The following is a 24,888-nucleotide window of genomic DNA, read 5'->3' on the forward strand; positions in this document are numbered from 1 at the left end:
AAACATTGTACCCCTGTACTTCTTTTTTTTTTTTAAACTCTTTTTATTGTTACCGAAGGTCAACACAGATTAAACTTATTGCACCCGCATACGTTGGTACATACAATACAATAATTGTTAAAGGCATAGATCAGAGATCCTAAAAACTATTTACACAGGCAGTTCCTCATCAGAGGCCATTTCACATAGGTACATTCTGAACGGGGCCCATATGTCCTTGGGGCGACATCTCGTTGTCACAGTCATGGTGTATTGCTCCTCACATTCATTTATGTAGGCCAGATTACGAATAGAATGTTCAGTTTTTGGCGGAGAGGTACTTGTCCAACATCTCAGTATACACCGTTTGGCCACAGCACAAGCTACATTGAATAGTCGTCTGATCTTTTCACCTTGTTTGCCTATATCTCCGAACAAGTATTTCGGTGGATGCATGTCCGCAGGGACTTGTGTAATGTCTTCAAGTATTCCCGCCACCTCTCTCCAGAACGTAGCAACTGGGGGGCATTCCCAATACATGTGATATGCTCCCACTTGGCTGGCCTTGCATTTAGGGCAGTCCCCCGAGTGGGTCGTTGAGAACTTGGCCATGTTTGCAGGAGTGAAGTGCAGTCTATTTAAGATCTTGAACTGAATAAGTCTGAGCCCTGCGTTCATGGATACAGCTTTGGTAAGCATACAGTATTTCGCCCATTTTTCTTCTGGGATATTCAAGTTCAGGTCTTCCTCCCATTTGGCCTTTACCTGGTTTGTGGTGGGTGTGTGTAATTGTACCAGTGCATAAAGTTTAGAAACTCCCAGCCCCGTATCAGATGTGGCGGCTTGTATGCAGGGATGGGATGGTGGCTCGTCCGGGAAGAGTGGCCAGCGTGCATTGAATGCAGATTTCAACCTATGGTATTCAAGTGTTTTGGTTGGTCCCCCTCATAACGCCTCCCTTAGTTCCTCGAGCGTTACAAATCTGCCATTTGGGAACATGTCCCGCATTTGGATTTCCCTGTCTGGGTCCCAGTGTCTTTGTATCGTCTTATCCAATGTGGGTGGTATGCCGGGGTATTTCCAAAGGGGTACATCTGGGTCAAATGGGGTATCTATCTTCAGCTTTTTATATAATGCCTTCCATGCACGTACCGTGGTCCCGACTGGATCGAAGGGACAGGGATCTTTGTATTGAGAATAAAATGTTATAGAACGGAGGTCTATGGGATGTGCTGCAAACTTCTCAAGCCATATATGAGGCGATCTATCCTTGGGGTCATACCAATGCTTCGCGAACTGCGCCTGCGCTACAAGATAGTATAGCTCGAAATCCAGCGCAGCTAGCCCCCCTGTACAATAAGGTTCAGTGAGTTTTTCCCATTTCATTCTAGGGGTTTTCCCGTCCCACACAAAGGAGACCATCATTGATCTTATTTTTTCAAAGAAGGTTTTGCCTGGCCAGATTGGTATATTAGTGAATAAATATAATAACTTAGGGAGCACGACCATTTTAAGGATCGCAACCCTGCCATTCAGGGATATGGGTAACTTGGCCCATGTTTGCAATTTTGTCTTCACTGTTTGCATTATCGTTTCATAGTTGTCTGCAAAGAGTGTCTTTTTGTCTCGGGACACTAGCACGCCCAGATATCGGATGTGTCCGGTTGCCCACTTAAGGTTTCCCATGGATCCCGGGCATGTGGTTTGAGGTGTCAGTGGTAGTATTTCGGATTTTTCCTTATTTATTTTATATCCCGAGTATTTAGCGAATTCATTTATATCCTGCATTACAGGTGCCAGATTGGTCTCAGGGTTCCTAAGGTATAATAAAGTATCATCCGCATATAGAGAAATCGATTGGGGTGGGCTGGACATTCTTATTCCTTTATCCCTGTGTTTTAGCCTAGTCATTATGGCCATTGGTTCAATAGTCAGTGCAAACAATATTGGTGAGAATGGACACCCCTGCCTGGTACCTCTGCCCAGTGCAAAGAGTTCAGAGATCACCGTGTTTGTAAGGACACTCGCCCTGGTTTTATTGTACAGTAATTTAACATAACTGATGAAATTGGGACCCATTCCAAATCTTCCCAGTACTTCAAATAGGTACCCCCAAGACACTGAATCGAATGCTTTCTCGGCGTCCAGTGACACCGCCACAGCTTGAGCTTCTGGGTCGATCTGCGCCATTATTGCAAATAGTCTGCGCAAATTGAACACAGTGGATCTTGTAGGGATGAATCCGTTCTGATCTGGATGAATCAGTGATGGCATGCTTGGTAGTAGTCTATTTGCCAGGACTTTGGCGAAAATTTTAGCGTCAACGTTAATGAGTGATAATGGTCTGTACGATGACATATCCTGTGGGGGACGGCGGGGCTTCAGTAAGACTGTTATTACAGCTTCTCGCATGGATTCAGGGAGCTCCCCAAGTTCCAGTGCTTCCTCCCATACTTTTAACAAAATTGGGGCAAGTTCCTTTTCACATTCTTTGTATAGTTCCACCCCCAGCCCGTCAGATCCCGGGGCCTTTCCCGAATGCAATGCTTTTATGGCTTCTATGATTTCTTCCTCCGTGATTGGGCTATCAAGGGCCAGTCTTGTGTCTGGTGGTAGGATCGGGAATTCCAGGTCATTCAAGTATGCCTGTATTTCCGGTACAGTTTTCTCGTCTGCGTTTGAATACAGTTTATGGTAAAATTTCAGGAATTCAAGATTAATGGATCTGCCCCCGGTCACCCTTCCACTCTCCGTGCTTTCAATACATGTTATCGGAGTGTGTTGGCGATCAGCCCTGATGATGTTGGCCAGAGCTTTTCCCGCCTTGTTCCCCTCCCCGTATCTACGTGCCCTGGCTGGGGCTGCTATGTATTGCAGTTGTCTCATGGCCAGCTTATTAAATTCCTTTAGGAGATGATTTAAGTCAGCTAACGTATCCTTATTTCGGGTCTCGCTATAAGAGTTCTCTAATTGCCGAAGCTGTGTTTCTGTTTCAGTTAGTTCCTGTCTCACTGCTTTAAGCAGCCCCGAGGATTTGGAGATCAGAGTTCCCTTAACTCAGTCCTTAAAATCCTCCCATAATGTTGAATATTTATCCACCGTTCCCATATTGTTGTTAAAGAATTCCTCCATTTCTATATGTAGTGCCTCCGCGACATTAGGGTCTTTGAGTATGTGTGTGGGCATTCTCCATCTTTTTTGAGGTTTCGGGCCATCCCCAAACATCAGGTCCAGGGATATTGGGGAGTGGTCAGATAATGTTCGTGGGTATATTTCACAGCTTTCTAACCCTCCCAACATGTCTTCCGACACCCACCAATAGTCTATGCGTGATTCCGAGTCATGTATGCTCGAATAGTATGTGTACTCCTTCGCATCAGGATGCTGTGCCCTCCAGGCATCTCGGAGCATCAGCTGTGGCATAACCTGATCTAGGATTATAGATGCATTAGACCGCACCCGCTTGGCTCTGGAGGATCTGTCTAGATTTGGGTCTAGTATTAGATTGAAATCTCCCCCCCAGACAATACTAGTAGTATCTAGTGTAATCACTAATTCCAGTATATTGAGATAAAAGTCTGGGTCATCTATATTGGGGCCATAGGTGTTAACCAATGTGATCGATTTCCCCGCAACCTCTCCCCAGATCAGTACATATCTCCCCAGAGGGTCTTCTTTATGTCCTTTGGTCTGGAATCCCAGTGATGGATGTAGTATAGTTATGACTCCTCGTGCCTGAAAGGAATATTCTGTGTGGTATCTTTGCTTGCCCCATGCGGCCATTATACTTGTGTTGCCGGGGCCCTGTGTATGTGTCTCCTGTAACATGACTATATGGGGTGAGTGTCTATTAATGTAAGTTCCTATTTTCCTAGTTTTGGAGGGTTTGTTCAGCCCCCTGACGTTCCATGACAGCAGTCTAATTTTCATCCCCTTGGCATTGTCAGTGCCATCCGCCATCGTATCTGCTCACTATTACAGTGATATCCAAATACCGTACAACGTGCATGGCGCAATTATCTGTTCGACCTTCAACAAAACAACTTTTCAACTTTTCAACAAAAGGTCCATTTTCTCCCTTTCCCCCCTGCCCCCCACCCCCATCATCCTCCCCAACTGGAGGATTTAACCTTACAAACTGTTGGAGATCTCCTGGGGTTGCCATGTTGTTGCTGTGTGGCCGCCCGCTCGAGCCCGCATTCCGACTTCCACGTTTTTCTGTGGCACATCACCGCTTATTTTGTCATATTCCTGTTCCGTTTCTGTGGTAGGCACTTTCTTTGATTTCCCCTGCCTCAGGGTATCATTGGTCTGCCTCGGGGCGGGGCCCGCCATTTTGATCCGGGCCCCGGCCTACTGGGGGAAGAGGTATATGTGACTCAATATAGGCCATTGCAGCCGCCGGGTTCTCAAAAAAGTGTGCTCTTCCTCCGTGCTGAATACGCATTTTGGCAGGGAATATTAATGCATACTGGACCTGACGTGCTTGTAAAAGTTTTTTCACCGGTTCGTAGGATCGTCGGTTGGCCTGAACGCCTGCCGAGAAATCCGGGTATATGTGGATACGGTTCTCCTCATAATGTAGCGTACCTTGCTCACGGGCTTTTTTAAGAATCGTATCTCTGTCCCTGCAATTTAGGAGGCGCGCTATGATCGTGCGGGGTGGCGCCCCTGGTTTTGGTGTCGGGGCCAGTGTGCGATGCGCCCTTTCTATCAGAAAGTGTTCCGAAAAAGTTCCAGATCCGAATAGGGTCTGTAGGAGATCTTCTACTTGTTGTTCCATAGCTCCCTTGCCGAATTTTTCGGATACCCCAACAATTCTTATGTTGTTTCTTCTTGAGCAAGATTCGAGATCCTCGCATTTAGATTGTATTCGGAGAAAGTCGTTTTTTAGTTGCGTTATGTCTCGAGCATGGCCTGCAATAGTGTCCTTGTTGTTACTGATTCTGCCTTCGGCTTCTGTTATTCTGGAGCTTTCTTTATCCACTCTTGCCTTCAATGACCAAATAGTTGAGACAATATCGTCCAGTTTCACGTTTATCGCGAGGAAGCCATTTTGTACAATCGTGGTCAACTTGTCGACCTCACTTACAGCCTCAGGTCCGATGTTAGGGGCGGCGGATGTTTCTGCCATCAACTCCGTCCCTTGGCTGTTGGTGAACGAGTCCATTGGGCCCCTTTTCCTAGCCCCCGCTCCTTTCGTCAGTTTATCAGGCATCAGTGCTATTCTCTTGGCCAGGGCCAGCAGTCTCAACCTGAAGCACTCACAATACGTAGCTTAATGGTGGGTTCGGTACGTGTCGCTTGGGTTACTGTGCCGACTACACATCTCACCCGTTCCTGCCGCACCTTCACTGCTATTCTTCCCTCCACAGACACGTTGGTCGCCTCAGCTTGTGGGAAGTGGTCTTTGGTTCATTCGCTTGTCGCTGTCGGATCGCCGGGCCTCTATGGTATGCCGGCTAGAGCGTCTGCGGTCGCCTCCACTACCCGCGTGGATCTGAGAGGCGGCCCGCGTTCCCAACTCCCACCGCCAACAGTTGCATGCGTGCTGTTTCCGTCCTACAATAGTGTTTTTCTTCAGGATTTCTGCCGTTGAGTGCAGGATTGTTCCGCTGCAGCCTCCACTCTTCGAAATCATCCGCGGTGTGCTCCAAGTTAGGATCGTTTTGTTAAGGATATTCGTTGGGACGGAGCTCGCGCTCTAGGCGGCCATCTTGTATCGCGCTCAACAGCGCCCCCGTACCCATGTACTTCTGAAGTTTGAAGCCTCAGATGGGGGATTCAGGCTTGCAAAAGTAATGCCTAGCCCATGGGAGAAAAATGGGGTTGGTTCAAGTCATCAGATGGAGGGGGTTTGATTAATAGAGGAGAAGCTAGGTTTAGTAGTCAGGTGACAAAGATTGGTTGGAGACATCACTTACTGGTTAAAACTATCAGTAGGGAGTGTAGCTGGGTTAGCATGGTCCACCCTAAACAAGTGAAAGGAACTCATGGTGGCAACAGTAAAGACAGACAGAAGTGATCACAGTTCAAGGGTGTTTATTAAACTGTAAGTGCAGGGTGGAAAAACTCCTAACCTAAATCTGAAATGGGAGTGTGTGAAATGGCAACTTGCACAGACGCATCTACTAAACTTATCCCTAGAACAATCCAATGACATTGACTGTGGTCACCAAGGGTGTTCAACCAAGGAAAAAGCGCATTGAGGCCACACAAGTGGGGAAAGAGCGCTTTCTAAATAACAAAATACAATACAATACAATACAATACATGGGTCTGGGTCCTCCTCTCATCCAAGATTTCCTAAAGATCTGTGTAGGTACTTGGAAGTGAGAAGACCAGCCTTCAACACTTTAGACCTACTGACTTTTATTTGCAGAAACAACAAGCTTCTTTAATTCTGGGGAAAATGGGGGACAACGTGCCTTTTGCTTTTCTTTCTCAGAAGGTGAAGATATTGTTCACGAATCATTCTGTTGAGGCTAACAGTGTTCGGGAGTCTTCTCCAGGAGATGAGACTCTATTGCCTTTTATTCTCTGGAAACTGTTTTCCTAGGGATCATTCATCATCAATTCCTTAAAGTCTTGTATTGTCTCTCAAGCCTTCCTATTCATTTCTCTATAGTTCTCCAGAGATGAGGTCTCCAGCTCACACCCTCACTGGTGTTGGTTGTACTCCAGCCTCCTTGCCCCAGCCCCTCCCCTTGTTGGGAAGGCTTCCTGGACAACTGTTAGCACGGTCCTCTGCCTCTCTGTTCATTCAATCTTCCTCTCATTCACTCGACGCTCACCTTTGTTTCCGGATGACAGACGCCTCCAGCTGGGTCTCAAGTGCCGTTAGGGCCGTCAGCAGCAACTCTCTCATGGCTAACTTCTTCTTTGGGGATAAATGTCTTAGTAAGTCTCTATAAACAGGTTATAACAGGATAGGGCACAACGGGTGCAACTTGGACTACTGTTTCCTTATGGCCGGACGTCAGTAGGCCCACTCATAGGCCACCTCCTCCTCAGGCCCCGGGCCCTCCTCCAACTATTCTCTCTAATTCAAAAGACAAACACCAGAGACCTGTATCAGTATGACATCCTTAGAATCATTCTTGTTCTAGAGCATTACCATTGGTCCAATTGTCTTTCTCTCCCAGGTTGTAGCCTCCCTCCATTATGACCTCATCCCGCAAGGTCTGATTGGCTTCTTGCTAGAGATCTTGTCCTGGGTCTGATCTTCCTTCCTTTCCACCGCCTTGTCACAAATCCTTCCCCTTAAGCCCTTACCATCGGGAAGGGCATGCAATCTGGATAAGTAATCAGCTTGAGCCATTTTCCTGCCCTGCTGATGGATGGTGTGGAAAGAGTATGGTTGTAGCCAGAGAAACCATCTTAAGACACAGGGATTTGTATCCTTATTCTTGGACAGACAGACCAAGGGAGCGTGGTCCGTAACCAGAGTAAATGTTCTTCCCAATAGATAGTACTTTAGAGTTTCTACGGCCCATTTCACTGCCAGGCACTCTTTTTCGATGGTTGCGTAATTCATTTCATGAGGTAAGAGCTTTCTGCTGATGAACAAGACAGGCCTTTCTTATTCTCCCTTACTCTGGAAGAGTACGGCACCTAATCCTGAACCAGAGGCATCTGTATGTAGGTAAAAAGGTTTCTCGAAATCCGGACACCTTAGAATGGCCTTATCCGATAGGGCACTCTTAGGGGCCAGAAACGCCTCTTCGGTTTATGTATTCCTCCATTCTCTCTTATGTGGTGCATTGGCTTTCATAAGGTTCATCAGGGGGGCAGCGATTGTCCAGAAGTGTGGGATGAATCGCCTGTAGTATCCTACGAAGCCCAGAAAGGCTCTGACCTGTCTAGTCATTACAGGGAACTGTAGCTTACTGATGGCCTCTACTTTCTCTTGTTGAGGAGGGATTTCTCCTCGACCGACATAGTAACCAAGGTATTTGGTATATGTGTTGGCCAAATGGGTCTTTTTGGGATTGACATGTAAGCCGGCTTCCTTTAGGGTTTGGAATATCGCCTTTAAATGTTTTAAGTGATCCGGCCAACTTTGACGTTATACCACTATGTCGTCTAGATATGCTCCGATGTATTCTTCATGGCCCTTTATCAAATAGTTCATTAGCCTCTGGAATGTGGCTGGGGCACCATATAGCCCGAAGGGTAACACAGTAAACTGGAACAATCCGGCCGGGGATGCGAAAGCCGTTTTCTCACGGTCAGCATGGAACAGTGGTATCTGCCAATACCCCTTTGTCAGGTCAATTGTCGACAGGTACTCCGCTTTGCCCAGCTTCTCTAACAGATCGTCAATTCTGGGCATAGGGTATGCATCGAATTTCGAAACTTCATTTAACCTTCTAAAATCCATACAGAAGCGAGTGCTCCCATCTGGTTTAGGGACCATTACTAATGGTGAACACCACTCACTGTGAGATGGTTCTATTACCTTAAGGCGTAGCATCACTTCTATTTCTTTCTTAACTGCATGTAGCCTGGCTTCCGGGATCCTATATGGTCTCAGCCTCACCTTCGTACCTGGGGATGTTTGTATGTGGTGACATGTCAATGATGTTCTATCTGGGATTGAAGAAAAAATCCCTGTGTAACGATTGATTAGGTGACACAGTTCTTTCTTTTGACGTGGGCCAAGGTCTGGGTTGACATTCAGGGCTTCTTTTCCTATGTGGTCTTCCGCTGAGGGTAGATATTCTGGAGCTATTCGGTCATGCTCAGTATTAATATCCGAAGTTTCCTTAATGGCGTGACCCCCTAGCATTAGTAGCTGCTTTGATGGGATCTCTTCGGTCTTGAACGCCCCTATTGTGGCCACCGGCTCCTTCCATTCCTTTAAAAGATTAATGTGGTATGTTTGAAAGGGAATTCTATTCCCAGGTTGATGGACTCGGTAAGTAACAGGGCCCAAAACTTCTTTTATCTGGTATGGACCCTTCCAAGATGCTAGCATCTTATTTTCTGTAGTAGGGAGTAGCACGAGGACTTCGTCCCCCACCTGGAAGGTACGTAACTTCGTTCTTTGGTTGTAATAATGCCCTTGTTTGACCTGAGCCTGTTGTAGATGTGACTGTGCCACCTCCTGCAATTTCTCCACTCTGGACTTCAGCTGAGCCGCATATTCGGTCAACGACATTTCTGTACTTGGCTGCTACTCCCAACTCTCCTTTAGGATATCCAGGAGAGTCCTTACTGGTCTGACGAATAGCAACTCGAAAGGAGCGAAGCCCGTAGATGATTGGGGGTATTTCTCAGCGTCATCAAAATCCATGGTATAAGTCGGTCCCAATTCCTCTCTCCAGGCAGGATGGTTTTCCGCAGCATTTGCTTTGTCGTCTGGTTGTATCTTTCGACGAGTCCATCCGTCTCGGGATGATATACTGCCGTCCTGATTTGCTTGATACATAGGGTGTTGCATACTTGGTTTAATATACTGGACATAAAGTTAGTGCCTTGATACGTGATTATTTCTTTGGGGATCCCCACTCTGGCCATGAAAGGAACCAAGACGTCTCATATTTGTTGAGTATTCGCAGAACGCAAGAGAAAGGCCTCTGGGTACCTGGTGGCATAATCTTTTATTACTAATAAGTATTTGTGGCTCCGACTTGAAGGGTCCAGAGGTCTGACTATGTCCATCCCTATACGTTGAAAGGGTTCCAATATCAACGACATGGTTTGGAGGGGTGCCTTTAAAATTTTGGATTTGTTCTTCTTTTGGCACTCAGGACAACGCTGGCAAAAGCGTACCACCTGGCCATAAATCCCTGGCCAGTAGAATCTCGCCAAGATCTTCTGAGTGGTCTTCTCCGCCCGAGGTGTCCCTCTCCCACTTGAAGATGAGCCACTTCTAATACAGTCTGATAGTATTTGCTAGGGACCAGAAGTTGTCGTGTTGTTGCTTTTTCTGTAGATTCTGTAAGGCGATAATATAAGCCGTTCTCTTTCACAAAGCATGGCATTCTTCCATCCGGTTTGTCGACCACTGAGGCTCTTGCGTGTTTCAGGATTGGGTCTAGCTCTTGTGCCATGTAAAAGCTGTCCCCCTGTTCATCAATCCTCCAATCTATCGCCACCGGACACATATTTTTCTCTATCCAGCCCCTTTTTTCTAGCCTCTTGGTAGACTTACTCTTCTTCAACTTAGGCTTTCTAGCGTTTAGGTCTTGGTCATAAAAGGGGGCTTCTTTCAGCCAGTCATTTTCCAATTTGTGGATAAGGCGGGGAAGATCTGTGACATCAGAGCCAATCAAAAGCGATCCAAGCAACGTTGGCATCACAGCGGCTTTTACAGCCATTTGCTCACCTGCTAACTTTATCTCGATTTTCTTAAGTGGGTATATTTTAACATCCCTGTGAACATATCGAATGGGTATATTTTCATTTCAACTTCTCACCTTTCTTACCAGTTCCGATTGGACTGCTGTCTGTAGACTTCCAGAGTCCAACAAGGCTCTGGTTGGCCGACCTTCCACTTCAGCCTCACAAACAAATGCATAGGTGATCTTGTGACTTGGGGTTGAACTACCTCCTTTCCCCCAGCTCTTTCAAAACTTCCGATGTCCATTGGCCCTGACTTGATTTTCTTTGGACATAACCTCGCCAAGTGCCCCCATTCTCCACATTCAAAACACTGGGGGCCCGCAGCGGGGTGCTTGGGGTTCAGGAAGGGAAGGTTGATCCAGGAGTTTCATGGTTAGGTCGGGGTTGTGACGGGTCCCAGTCTGTTCTGCAGAACATCGAATTTGGCCAGCGTGGATTGTTGGCCTGTCTAGAGCCTATCTTATTAGGGACTCCGATAGCCCTAACTTTAGGAGGATAGGAGGCCAATCTCCCCTGTCCCGCTTTCTGGTAGGCAGACGCTATCTCCACTGCTTCGAGTAGGGTGGGTTTATGGTGTATCTCTGCATTGGAGGAGGAAGGGCCTCCACAAATTGCTCGAGGACCACCTTCTCTGCCATCTCATGAACAGTAGCAGAAGTGGTTTGCAACCACTTATCCCCAAGTTCCTTGATTCTGTAAAACAACTGTCGGGGGGTTTCCTCGGGCAACAGCTTGGTATCTCTGAACTTGATCCTGTAGGCTTCTTCATTGTGGCCCATTCTCTCTAAAACGGCCCGTTTCATCTCAGGATATGTAGTGTCTCCTATGGAGTTAGCAGCCTGGTATGCGCACTGCATTTCCCCCATCATAAGGGGAGCAATATAGTGCGTCCACCTCTCGACTGGCGATTGAGCGTTTCGGGCTACCCTTTCAAAGTTAACAAAAAAATGGGCAGGATCTTCCCCTGGGGAGTATTTCTGCAACACTGACGCAGGTACTTGTGGCTGGGCTCTAACTGTGGTAGCTTCTAGCAGCAGAGCCTGTTGCATTTGAATAGCTTTCTGGAAAGCTTGCCGGTCAGCCTGGGCTTGCTGGCTCTGTATCTGAAGGGCTTGTTGCAGCAGTTGTTGTCCCTCCGTTAGTGACTTTATCAGCTCTTCCATCGTGTTTCTTGATCCCACCGCTGCCACCAAATGTAGGTATTTGGAAATGAGAAGACCAGCCTTCAACACTTTAGACCTACTGACTTTTATTTGCAGAAACAACAAGCTTCTTTAATTCTGGGGAAAATGAGGGACAATGTGCCGTTTGCTTTTCTTTCTCAAAAGGTGAAGATACTGTTCATGAATCATTCTGTTGATGCTAACAGTGTCCGGGAGTCTTCTCCGGGAGATGAGACTCTATTGCCTTTTATTCTCTGGAAACTGTTTTCCTAGGGATCATTCATCATCAATTCCTTAAAGTCTTGTATTGTCTCTCAAGCCTCCCTATTCATTTCTCTATAGTTTTCCAGAGATGAGGTCTCCAGCTCACACCCTCACTGGTGTTGGTTGTACTCCAGCCTCCTTGGCACAGCCCCTCCCCTTGTTGGGAAGGCTTCCTGGACAACTGTTAGCACGGTCCTCTGCCTCTCTGTTCATTCAGTCTTCCTCTCATTCACTCGACGCTCACCTTTGTTTCCGGATGATAGACGCCTCCAGCTGGGTCTCAAGTGCCGTTAGGGCCATCAGCAGCAACTCTCTCACGGCTAACTTCTTCTTTGGGGATAAATGTCTTAGTAAGGCTCTATAAACGGGTTATAACAGGATAGGGTACAACGGGTGCAACTTGGACTACTGTTTCCTTATGGCCGGATGTCAATAGGCCCACTCGTAGGCCACCTCCTCCTCAGGCCCCGGGCCCTCCTCCAACTCTTCTCTCTAATTCAAAAGACAAACACCAGAGACTTGTATCAGTATGACATCCTTGGAATCTTTCTTGTTCTAGAGCATTACCATTGGTCCAATTGTCTGTCCCTCCCAGGTTGTAGCCTCCCTCCATTATGATCTCATCCCCCAAGATCTCCCAGGTTGTAGCCTCCCCCCATTATGACCTCATCCCCCAAGGTCTGATTGGCTTCTTGCTAGAGATCTTGTCCTGGCTCTGATCTTCCTTCCTTTCCACTGCCTTGTCACAGGGAGCATGCTTTAACCGTCAAATGAAAAATAAGGCAGTCCTTGTGGCGTCTTGTCAAAGTAAAATACCTATACTAATAAAACATATTTCCAAATCCTTACAACTAATTACAGTAAGAATGTGGGATAGGGTTTTCAATAAAGAAAGAAGTGTTCACAAATAATAAGTCAGTATGTGATTGCCAGGGGGTCTTCCTTCCCACTGTTTTGAGCACGGGACAATGTGGATCTCCTGAGAACAGCACACACTCGAGCTTTCCCAGCAGGACAGTTCCGTATCAGGTTCTTTAATGGTTAAGTCTCTTTTCAGTAAAAGTCCCCTGTCTTTGAGGGCCTGATGTGTTCAGCAAAGAAAACAAGCAAAAATTTCCTTTCCAAATGAACATTGGGGTGATGGCTTTCCACCCCCTGGATCTCCCTCTCTTGGGCTCAGACCCCTAGGCTTCCCTCGATTGAGCTCAAGTCTTCCTTTAGGGATCTCCCTCTGCCGCAGACGGGGATCCCAATACCAAGGGGGACAATCTACTTACCATGGTCTTACAATACTTCTTGCATTCACAAATCTTAATGTCTTTTTAAACAGTTCTTCAGGCTTTGCCCCTTTGGGTATGTCTCCTTCTTCCGGGTTCACTCTTGCCAACTTTTGCAAAACAGTTCACTGTGGACATCCCTGGGTTGGTTAACTCCTTTCAACACACTGTTCATGTGGATTGCAGGCCTTCCACCTTTTTGTTAGAAACCCTCTGCTGCGATCTCTCTTGCCAACCTTTCGTAAACAGTTCACTGTATTTCGGGACTTAATAGTTTGCACTTTTTGTTATCATTTCTCTGGTGGGTTCACTCTTGCCAGCCTTTGAAACACACTGTTCATGCACTAATTTCACCAAGCAGGATTCATTTACCTTTTCTTCACAATCACCTGTCGGTCAAAGACTTTCGATGGTACAGAGAATTTTACAAGACCCTTGTATGACCACTTTGAACTCCTTTCGCCTTTTTCCAATGCCTTCTGGTTTCAGTAGTTTATAACATCGGGTAATTGCCCAGAGTTTCATGCTTGAGCACCCACATGGTGCCGGACTCCTCTGTTGCTGTTTTCCCCCCTTTTTCATCAATAGCTCTTTCACAGTTCAAATTAGCCGTTTGCTATTTTTTGTTCAACACAGTTTGGTTTCTTATTGGCTCTCCCCTCGACTCACCAGCAATGATGAACCGCTTGACTTTCTTTCTCTTTGGAGTCAAGGTTGGCACCTCCAGGACAAGCGTCTCTCCCCGGCTTGGTAATCAGCAAAGGAGGGTCTGGTGTACCCTTAACATCTGCTGCAACACATGTGGCTATTCTTCGCAGTCTTATGATTCCATCTGCAGTGGTTTCACGGGCCTTTGTTGGAAAGAGCAAGGTGGTTTCTCTCCTTGTCACCCTCACGATATGCACCATTTTTCTTCTCCTCTTGAACTGCTGTGCTGGGTTAGCTCTCACGTCGTGCTGTCTGCCTTGCTTATGCTGTGCTGTGGTGCTCCACCTTTCATTCCTGTGGGGAAGGGAAAGGGCCGTGAGTTGTGTGTGATTCTGGTCAATTGCCTGACTTTGCCTGACCTTTGTATTGGGACATGGCAGGTAAACGGCTCTGGTGTCAGTCCTTTGTCTTTCATGTTGTGCGAAAGTGTTTGTGTCGGAAAAGGGGATGCCTGGTGTTTTAGAATATCCTACGTGGTAGGATGGGGAAAAGGTGTAGAAAAAAGGGGTATAATTCTTCTCACCCGTCGGTGTGCTACTCCGACTGCCCAAGGACCCCCCATCCCGGTGATCCTCCCTCACTGGTCCACCCCCAGGAACTGTATCCAATAGCGATGGCTGTGTCCTTGCCACCTGGATGACAGACCCCCGGGGACTAGCCAGGGAGGCACCTTCAGGTTTCTCACACAAGATCAGAAAGTCATGAAAGGACATGTTTTCCCCAGAGCAAGGGTAGGGGTGAGACCCTGATATGAAGGGGCCAAGCACACAGTGGGAATAGAAACACACATGTGGTGTGACGTCAAAGAGGAGCAGGACCACAACAGGAGTAGGGAGGCAGTAAAGAGTGTAGGATTCAGGATCCTAAGGGAGGAAGGTGACAAATACTCTCTTACAGAGACCTTATTAAGAGGTGGAAGCACTGTTGCCTCAGTGGAGCAGATCCCGCAGCAAAACCAATAAAGAAGGCTGCAGAGTCCCTTAAAACTGGCACTGAGAACCCCGGAGGAGTGACAACAAGATGACCATAGAGGAAGGAAACCCTTAAACCTGAGACTGAGAATAAAGGGATGAAAAGATACTGAGACGAAAGATAAGAATGGAGTGGGAAACCCTTTAGTCTAAGCATGAGACCACAATGGGAGACCCTGGAGCAGAAGGGGACAGTCTGATCATGTGCCCTGCTCTGGGTCAAACCTGAAGAACCCAAGGGCACAAGTAGATCAGTCTCTAAGCACAGTAATGGGCTTCACACCTATCTTACTCTGCATTGTCTTGCTCCAAGAAAAACATATTGTCACTGAGCTATCTGTCCAGCCCAATATAGACCCACATATGGGGAATCTGCATATACTTTGTGGAAATATAGCAAGGACCCGCACTGCCAATATGTACAATAAACCACAGCCGTCATTTTCTCCATATGTCCAACCAACGTACAAAGAGGCACTCTCCAGAGGCATAAGCAGGGATCAATTGTATGCCCATCTTTGTGTGCCAAAGCACAACATGATATATATTACAGACACCCCAAAACACTTAATAGCACACACAGCTATACTAACAACATCATCTCCCGGGTCTCGTTGCTACAGTAGAGTTTAAAAAAAAAATCATTCTACCCATACACATCTACACACCGACAGAGACAGACCCACAAGCTATTGTTCTACCCTGTGTTACCATACACCCCACAAAGTTTACAGTTCCAAACTGATTAAACATGCTTGGATGTATGCATAAATTGTCTTAAAGTCAATGATTGTCATTGATTTATCTGAAGTAAACACTCACATGTGAAGATGAAAAAGAAAGGAACATTACAGAGAGAGAACAACATATAATGTAGATTCAATACATAATGACTTATTTAGTTGTAAGAAATGGAAATCAATATAATAGTGATCCTATATGTAATGATTGTATATAGTTATACAATGGGAAACACAATCTAATGCACATGCTATATCTAACAAATGAAGATATCATTGGAATTAAGCAAAGGGGAAATGGGGTATGATAACTAATAGCTCATCATTATAAAATGTATTAAGCCAAAAGATTAATGTTTCCTTTGTACGTATTCAACAATTGTCCATTAGGAAAAACAACCATAGACCTCTACTTACGTTATTTACAGCACACTGCTGCGCTCGAGCTAGGGCTGCAGGTATATACAATAAAATAAATACAATAAAAGGTCAGGGAAAACCAACATGTAAAAAAGATCAGTCTGTGTAATATTTGTACAAGCAAGTCACACTTTCCAGTGACAGTGTCCAAAGGATAAATGTCTCAAATATAACAGAGCCACCAAACATTAAAGCTGCTGATCAAAGTTCACTGTAATCATTATTAACCAATTCCAATCATCAAAATAAGTTCTATAAGCAAGGTCAACACAGAAAGGAATCTCCTAAAAACCACATACGAAAATGCATGATACATTATATAACAGTTAATGAAGTAATATCTAAAACAATCACCAGGCTACACACAGATCCTTAGTTCATCCATGTGTTGCTAAAAAAAACGGAGCGCCCATATGATTTTATTTTTTTTAAAAATGATAACAAATGAGGGAAGCATGCAGCATAAACATAAACTGTGAGCCAATAAGGTACATTTGGTCCATATCAGATCGAGCACAATCAACAACGTTGTTCTTGTAGCTCAACCTCGTTTGAAAACTCTTCTACACAGGTGATTTCTGTTTAATCATTTTTAGAAAACTATAAATTACACAACATACAGAATGATTCATAGGGTTGGAGGTAGCCATGCCGCTATTAGTGGCATGGATACCCCCTTACCGGGTACCGGGTCCGGGTTCCTCGAATGAGGAATTACCGGGCCATTCCAACCTTGGAGGACCCGGTAATTCCTCATTCAAGGAACCCGGACCCGGTACATCCCCATTCCCATTCGAGCCCCCATAGTGCTCAATGGGAATGGGGAAGGAGCTAACGGGCCAGTTAATAACGGGCCCGTTGTTAGCTCCCTGGTCTGCTAGCAGGACCCGCTAAGGGCACCTGGTTTTACCAGGTCCCCTTTGCGGGTCCCGCAAGCAGACTCGTAATGGGGCGGTAAGGGGTTGACAGCTCCGGCACCATTATCGGCACCATTAACCCCTTAACGCCTCACAGTTATCTGATATAGATGTTTAATTTGCCTTGTAGATACTTTTGGAGTTTGAAGAATCATCATTTAATTGATTTCGACGATTATTTGCTCCTGATGAAGGGACGCTTTAGAGTTATAGCACATTAAGTAAACTTTGTATGAAAGGTAATCTTTGAACATACTGGCCCTCATTACAACCCCGGTGCTAAACCATGGCGCTATTAGCACCATGATTGGTGCCGGTGTTGTAACGAGTCCGCCATGGTGGAATGGGGAAATACCGCCCCATTCCAAGGTTGGCGGGGCGGTATTTCCCCATTTCACCATGGCCCTTCCCCATTCCCATTTTCGCCCCATAGGGCTCAATGGGACTGGGGAAGGCGCTAAGTACGGTACCGCAAATTGCGGTACCGTAATTAGCTCTGAGGTCCCTTTGCGGCACCCTACTTTAATGGCTGGTAAAACCAGCCATTAAGGTCGGGTCCTGCAAAGGGACTTGGTAATCAGGCGGTAAGGGTTTAACGGCGCTGACAGCTTTTACGGCGCCGTTAAACCCTTAACGCCAGGGTCGTAATGACCCCCATTGTCTTGATCAAAAGGTTAATGTACATTTCATATTTACATCAATTGAGATCCATAGATGCATCTACATATGGAAAACAAGTAAGAACCCACATGAAGCAAGAATGGAATATTACAGCACAGACAATCATCCAAACCAATTCATCTTACTGTTTCTCTTCCAAGACTTCCAACTAAAACCATACACGATTGTTTCATATACCCTTGTTTTCTCAGGGCTACCTGTGACTTATATAATGCATTTTAATCAATGTACTCTACATGTCTGCACATATTATGCTAGACAGCTGCTTTATGAGTTGACTGTTACAACTCACTATACCTTCTTCCCACAATGTCCCCCAGTCTAGTACCACACTCTACTTCTAAGAGTACCTTCCCTATGATCAATGCAGTACTGTGCTTTTTTCATTTATGAATGCCAACCGACATCTCATATTTCCTCATAGCTGTACTTTCATTGAGTTATAATTTTCTCAGTGATCAAGTGCCTTTCAGAATGCTTGTGATTCAAGTCATGCATTTTAGGAGCTTCTCTATCTTGCATCCAAAATGGCCTCCTGAATTTGATACAGTGCGGCCTCAACAGAGAGCTGTACAGCTATAAAAAAGAGTCCCATCATTCAACCAGTTATAGCTCTCCCTATACACCCAAATAAATGCTCCTCTTGCTCCCCTCATGGAAATTCCCCATCATTTAACCAGTATAGGCTCAGCAATATAATAACCATAAGATTCGAATCTCTTAATCTTTTCAAACACATCTTCCATTCTGGACTTTCTACGCCTTATAAGGAAGACTTGCGCTTGCTGACAGTGGCTCTAAGCTGCCTTCTCCTACACAACTCTCCCAGTCGATTAATCACATCTTTCTATGCTTGCCTACGTTTTGATACCAATACTATATGGCGGTGGAGTGATTGTTCCGTGAACACCCCACCATTTTCTTCACTCTCAAGTCAGAGGACAGCAAGTCTAAGGGGAGCTGTCAAAATTGATTGTTTATACATTTTGTGTGTGTATTGCTCTGTCAGAAATACACAGGGCACTGCATGTTTATTGTCAATTCATGGTTGAGTGTACGTGATAACAGAAATCCTGTAGTACTAACCCTAGGGGCAGTACCCAATATCTGCATGGAGTGTATGCTCACAGTCATATGGCCTGGAATGTAAAAGGAGTGGTATGCCTATGTGGTACCTTAAACACTTGGTCTGACACAACAATGGTGAGTTGTCCTCAGGCCTTCCTCTGGACCAGTTCATTGACCGGTGTGCTGACCGGTGTGATGATCCTGTTCTGCAGAGCTTTAGTATTGTCCACAGATGAGTGGGGCATTTGGATCACCCACTCCTTTTTTATCATCTAAACCCCCTCCTCACCAGCACATTTTGCAGCTTTTTTTAATGTGTTGCCATCTTCCCCGCTGTCCCTTTCAGTTGCCTCCCCACTCCAAGTTGTGTTCCCAATTTGTCTGTGCCCCGTTGCAGTGCCCCACATGTTTCCAGCTCCAATGCATACCCTGTGTTGGTCGCTGCCATACTCCTGCCCCTTGCTTCCACTTGTCTTACTTCGTCTGCCACTCCAGATTCCATCCTTTTCTACTACTTCTCCCTGTGACTCTTCGACTACGTGCCCCAAGCTGTGCACCGCCATCCGCCTGCACCTCCTTGCCACCTGCCATCCTCCGTCCCACCCTCCTGGTTTCCTTCCTTTCTTCTCCTCCTCTCAGCGTTGTGCTACATGGCCCCTCTACATGCACCTCGCTTCACCTTATACGTGCTATGTCTCTCACTATGCACTGCCTTTCTTCCTATACACTCTCCTCATCCTCTGTTCCACTCTTCTTTTGTCTGTGCCCACTGCAGGTTGCCTCATTTTCTCCTCCTCTTCTCTGTGCCCTTCCCTGTGTGCAAGGGAGGGCCGGCCTACAGAGAACTCCGTATATTTACAAGTGGGCCTCTTTTTTGTGGGTACCCTGGTTTTCTGCTCCGCCTACTCTCTCTCCTATGCACCCCACCCCTTCTTCCATCCCTCCTTATCCCAAAATCCCTTTGAACTGAAGAAATTGTTATTTATTGCGCTTAATAAATGTTATATGCCTGTTTTTTATTTATTTAACTACTTTTTAATTCCTATATAGGGAGAAAATGGGCTGTGAAATGTGCTGTTTAGACCGATTCTTTCCAAATGTTCTTGTGAGGCAATCCCCGACTCCCCCCTTAGCCCTACCTAGAGGGGTTGAGCTTCCTCACACGGTAATATGGAGACACTTTGAAAAAGATTTCCAGGGCCACTTTCCGTTCCCAGTCGATCCCTCGATGTGCAAACATCCTCCATTGCTCTGATTTACTCCTTCTATCCATGGACGACTCTTGTCCTGAACCTTCATGTCTTTAACCTCCTACTGTCCTTGCCCCAGGCGATGTGCGCTGTGCATAGGGGCAGCACTGCAGTGTGGGAAGGGGTCAATATGGATATGATAATAATAGTAATAAGAGATAGAGATATAAATGCATACAGAGAAAAGTGGGCCCTAGGTCTCAAAATTCCTCTTGTGCTTCACTCTATTATTGTCTCAGATCTTTGGGCTGTATGATCACGGGTATGTGAGGATGCTGCCCACACCTCCTTGTCGGAAGAAAAAGCTGGATGGTCCTTGATACCTTGTGCTGGTTTAAGAATGATGGATATGGACAAGGTTTTATATAAACAAAGTGCTTTTATTAGTGTTTTAACCCAAATGGTCATTAATGGTCAGCCGTGTTTCGACCTCAATGGTCATTATCAAGGCTAGGGTAAGGGAATGATGCACCCTGTCTGTTAAGCCCTGGGCTGAAATAGATACTGCAGGACTAGGACTAGACTCTAGAACGAAGAGATAGACCATGACCGACACCAAGCAATCTACAGAAAAACCTTAAGAAAAATCCCAGGACATACCTAACGACTAACCGAGAGACAGCAGTACTAGGCCCAAAGACGTAATACTTAGCAATACGAAGACAGTAACATCAGGACAACCCGTCAATAGGACCCTTACCCTAAACTCTAGTCATTCTCAACAGACCTAATCACAGCAAACTGCTAGGGAACAGGAAACCCCTCGCCATTAGCCCAACCCAGAGGTGAGAAACCCACTTGCGGAACGGAACCAGAAGTAGGTGAACCGGGATACAGACCCCACTAACCCAACCCTCAATTTTCCCATACTTAACCCACACAAAACGCACACACCCATTTCTCTCACAGCAATCCGCACGCACTTTACCACGCCGCACCAACAAATAGACAGCACCCACAGCACACGAGGCCTCACCCGATCCGATACTTGCACCAAAGGCCAGCACCCGGTGTATACCGAGCTGAAGCCGCTAACAGCGCAGCACCTCTCCCACTCTCCTACTCCCCTCCTCCCTACTAACCCTGCCTGCCCTCCTTCTTGTTTACAGATCCACCAGAGTGCCTGGGGACCATTTCCGTTGGTGACGGTGCGCTATATAAGTACCTTTAACATAACATAACATAACAAGTAAGCCTGTGCTGAATCTACGTTCCCTGCCACATTGTATGCGTGTACCTCTGTCGGATGCCAGATATAAATGCAGTAGCAGAGTTGACGAAGGGGTCAAAGGGCCACAAGATAAGGCTTTCCATCAGAGGCTCAAAATGACCATATACTATGTCTTTTTCACAGATGCTGTGTTTGCTGCATATACCCACATTCCAACGGGCGGTGTGGAAGTAAAACCAGGGAAATAATTGTAGAACGCCTGTTTCACAGTAAGCCATTTCAGTGGCATAGCAAAGTTAGAGCTGGAAACTGATGATGCTTTGAAGTGTAATGTAGGTAGAGAATGGTAAGGCTGGCAGTGCTGGATTATCCATTATGTCAAGTTGGCACGGTCCTATGGGCCCCACTCCTTTTAGGGGCCCAGTGACAATGGATCAAAAATAAAGCAATGTCGAAAATTAAAAATGTATTAGGAGATCATTTGCAAGGGGGAGCCAATACATTTTGACTGCCTATGTGCCCCCGCCGGGACTGAGGAATGGTGCCTAGCTGAGTTCTATGATGTTAGTATCACTGCGTGTACCAGTTAATGACTGCATTGGGAATGTTCGGTGAATGTCGTATGCCTCTCCCTGGTAGAGCAAGGCTATTGGGCAGGGGTGTTGCTAGGTCTGATAAAGATACGGAGCTCGGGACTCTGGGGACGAGCTTATATTCGGGGCTACAACTAAAAGACCCGGGGCTATAGCCCCCTAGCAACGCCAAACTCCATGTGGACCAAAGGCTGCACTACCCACAAGAGCGTAGTGCCGCCAGCCACAGCGTCATCTCAGTGATGGGAAATGATGGCCTTCTCTGCAGAATCCCTGTGCTCCAGTGAATCAGCAGCGCGTTGTTCTACTCTACGCTATTTCCACTGCAGATTTGCTCCCAGCGCAGCGGTGGGCCGGCAGTTAATAACTGGAGCTGTTTGGCAATTTTGTCAGTACCCTGGAGGGGAAATTACAGTAGATCTGCGGTTGCAGCAACCTGCTAACTCTAATCGTGGCTGACAGTTCACAAGCAGAACGGAAAAAGGCTAAAATGCCACGTGATCTGCGCGGGTTTAATGGAACGCAGCTCTTCATGGCTGCGCACGCGGGCCTGCAAATAGTTATCTTAACGCATGGATTTATAATTGTCTGTGTGTGTTAATGTTTCCATGGTTAAAATGTCAACAGGAAGCCAATGGGATTCCCCAGAATGTAACCGGAAGTAAGTACTTCCCTTCATTCTATCGGCAAGTAACTTGCAGTGTTAAGTTGTAATACTGTGTATTGTTTATTTACTGGTGAAATACTGGGAAAGCCAAGCAATACATATGTGCACAAGTGGCGTTTGGTCATGAAAATTGTTGATGAGCGATGCTATTTTAGCCCATCTTGTTAAGTCTGGCTGTCTGTTGTGGTCCATGTCGCCCTTAATTGGAGGAACCAGGAGGCTCACCCACACACTGTAATCAACACAATCACACGCGAATGTCATCTCTCAGTAAATAAGTAGACCACCGCCGTCCACGAGTTAACACGTTGTTAACAATTGCCATCTCTCTCGTGGTGAGATGGACCGCACTCTAGCTACACATTTGATCAATTTTGAACAGTAATTAGAAGTGGTTTAAAACGGTAACTTCAATGGTTCAGACAAAAGGCATCCCTGCCTCTTAATTTGAGTGCCACAACTCTCTTCTTTGTCCACCCACAATTCACAGGTGATCCTACCCAGCACTGCAAGAATAGGGGAAATACATTTGTGAGGATACCATGAGATAATACTTGGCCTCTCTTGTGCCATCTTCGCTGAGAATTATCCTACGTGTGTCATGAAAAGCTCTGGCTCACCCACCTCTGTCCAACAAGCGTGCCGCCAAACTTTAACAACCCCAACACACTTGCTACACCACAAACCAGTATATGCCAGCAGTGGTAAATGCAACATTTGGGGGCCCCCCACTGAACCATGCTGAGCCCCGCCCCCCAACTCAGCAACAAATCACAGGTTGTGCCACACTCCCGGCCAGTCTAGATTACCACGCTTGCGCAATACTCACAAACGTGCTGCTGCAGGGGTAAAGCGCACACTGTACTAGGAGAAAGATATAAATATATGTTTTAATGCATTATACAGAACACTTTCTGAGAAAAATTGGCTAAAAGGCCAGATTGTTTGCAGTTGTTTTGTAGGGTAACACCAATCCAAAAATCCAATACATGCAAGTCACCAACAGTGCACTGGAACCTTAATGCTTTAATAAATATAATGCTTTGCTATTAAAAATTCCATGACACAATGAAAACATCTCAAACTGTCTGCACAATATAGACCAGTCTAGACACGTAATAACATATTACATTAAAGCATGCCAGGCCACATTTAGACATACCTAGACTGGTTGCACCAAAATGCCAGTCGAAGCAATACAAATGATCATGGTTATTTTATCACAGATGCCCAGAAAAATATGCCAGAGTAAGAAATGGCTAGAATGGCAGCACCCAAATGCCATTCTAGCGAGGTAATTACATTTAGCAAGACTGCTTTATCAGAGTTGCCCAGTTCAAAAAAAGTCAAGCCAAACTAAGAAATGACTAGACTGGCTGCACCAAAATGCCTCTCTAACCACTAACAACACATATGATGCGTGCTTAGCCTGGACATGGATGACCATTATGATTTATCACACAATCCCCGTCCGACCCCAACCCCCACACACTTCTCACCCCAGAATTACCTACACGTACCGTTTCCTTGTCCCATGGCTTACGTGTGAGGCTCCTTGAAAGAGTGAGACTAGAAGCAATGAAGATTACAGGTAACAAAGCCAGGCATTACCTCCATGTCCCTTTACCCCATCCCAGTACTTGTGTATGAGACAAAGTGCCCTGCCCTATACATGTACTGGGAGGGGGAAGAATAGAGTTGTGGGTCATGAAGATTACCAATAAGTAACAAAGGGATTAGACACAAGTAGTGGTGCAACACCATTGAGTGGAATGGGCTTCAGCTGTCCAGCACCCAACCCCCAGAGAAATGGGCTATGTTGACTCAACATGGCTGACCTACAGAGCCTTTGCGGGACAGAACAGGACACTGATGTTAAACTGCACCTGGGTTTTTGCTTTCAATAAAGGCCCAGCAATTACAAACGTAAAGCATTTCACTGTTAGTGCCTGCATTCAGATGCTTAATTCTTTAGGCAATCTAAATCTTGATGTGGATTTAGTACTTGCATGCCAGAGAAGTGAATGGAAGGGTTGAGAGGGGACAGGAGACCGCTTATTCTCACAGCAGTCCATAGGTGGGTGCTTTCAGACTTAAAGGGGAGAGTTAACTGCTTGTAACATTGAACCTGCACTAGAATAGTCTCATTAGAATGCACATTAGAATGCAAATTAGAATGCATCCTTATACTTTGCCCATGAAGAAACCTTTGTAAGTTCATATTGTTCCTCCGAATAAATAGATTACTAGCAGTAGCGAATAACTGGCGCAGCCAAGAATTTAAAGCACGCTCAAAGTTTCGGTCGTGCCTGTAAAAATTATAGCTGGGGGGGGCGTGGCCTGGAGCCGACTCATCTGGAATGTCTTCCTGAGAGCTCCCGCCCGGCCCAATGCGCCTTTTTGTAAATAACCCGCTCCCAGCCTCCGTTTTTGGCCGTGATTGAAGCCACCGGCGGATGAACCTCCACTGCACCCGCCGGCCTTTCAACGCCAGGTTTCATCCCGAAACTGCCGTGATAGACCCCCAACAGCCCTGGGGCCCACGCAGCAGCAAAATGGCCGCCGCAGTTTCGAAAGTCGGAGGCCACCCAGGAGGGGGCGGAGCGGACACTGAAGCCCTACCGACCGGCTAGCGCCGGTCATGATCCGGGGTCCTCCGCTCGTCGCCC

The sequence above is a fragment of the Ambystoma mexicanum genome, chromosome 13, assembly GCF_040938575.1.
Source record: "Ambystoma mexicanum isolate Mex_15411 chromosome 13, UKY_AmexF1_1, whole genome shotgun sequence".
Lineage (NCBI taxonomy): Eukaryota > Metazoa > Chordata > Amphibia > Caudata > Ambystomatidae > Ambystoma > Ambystoma mexicanum.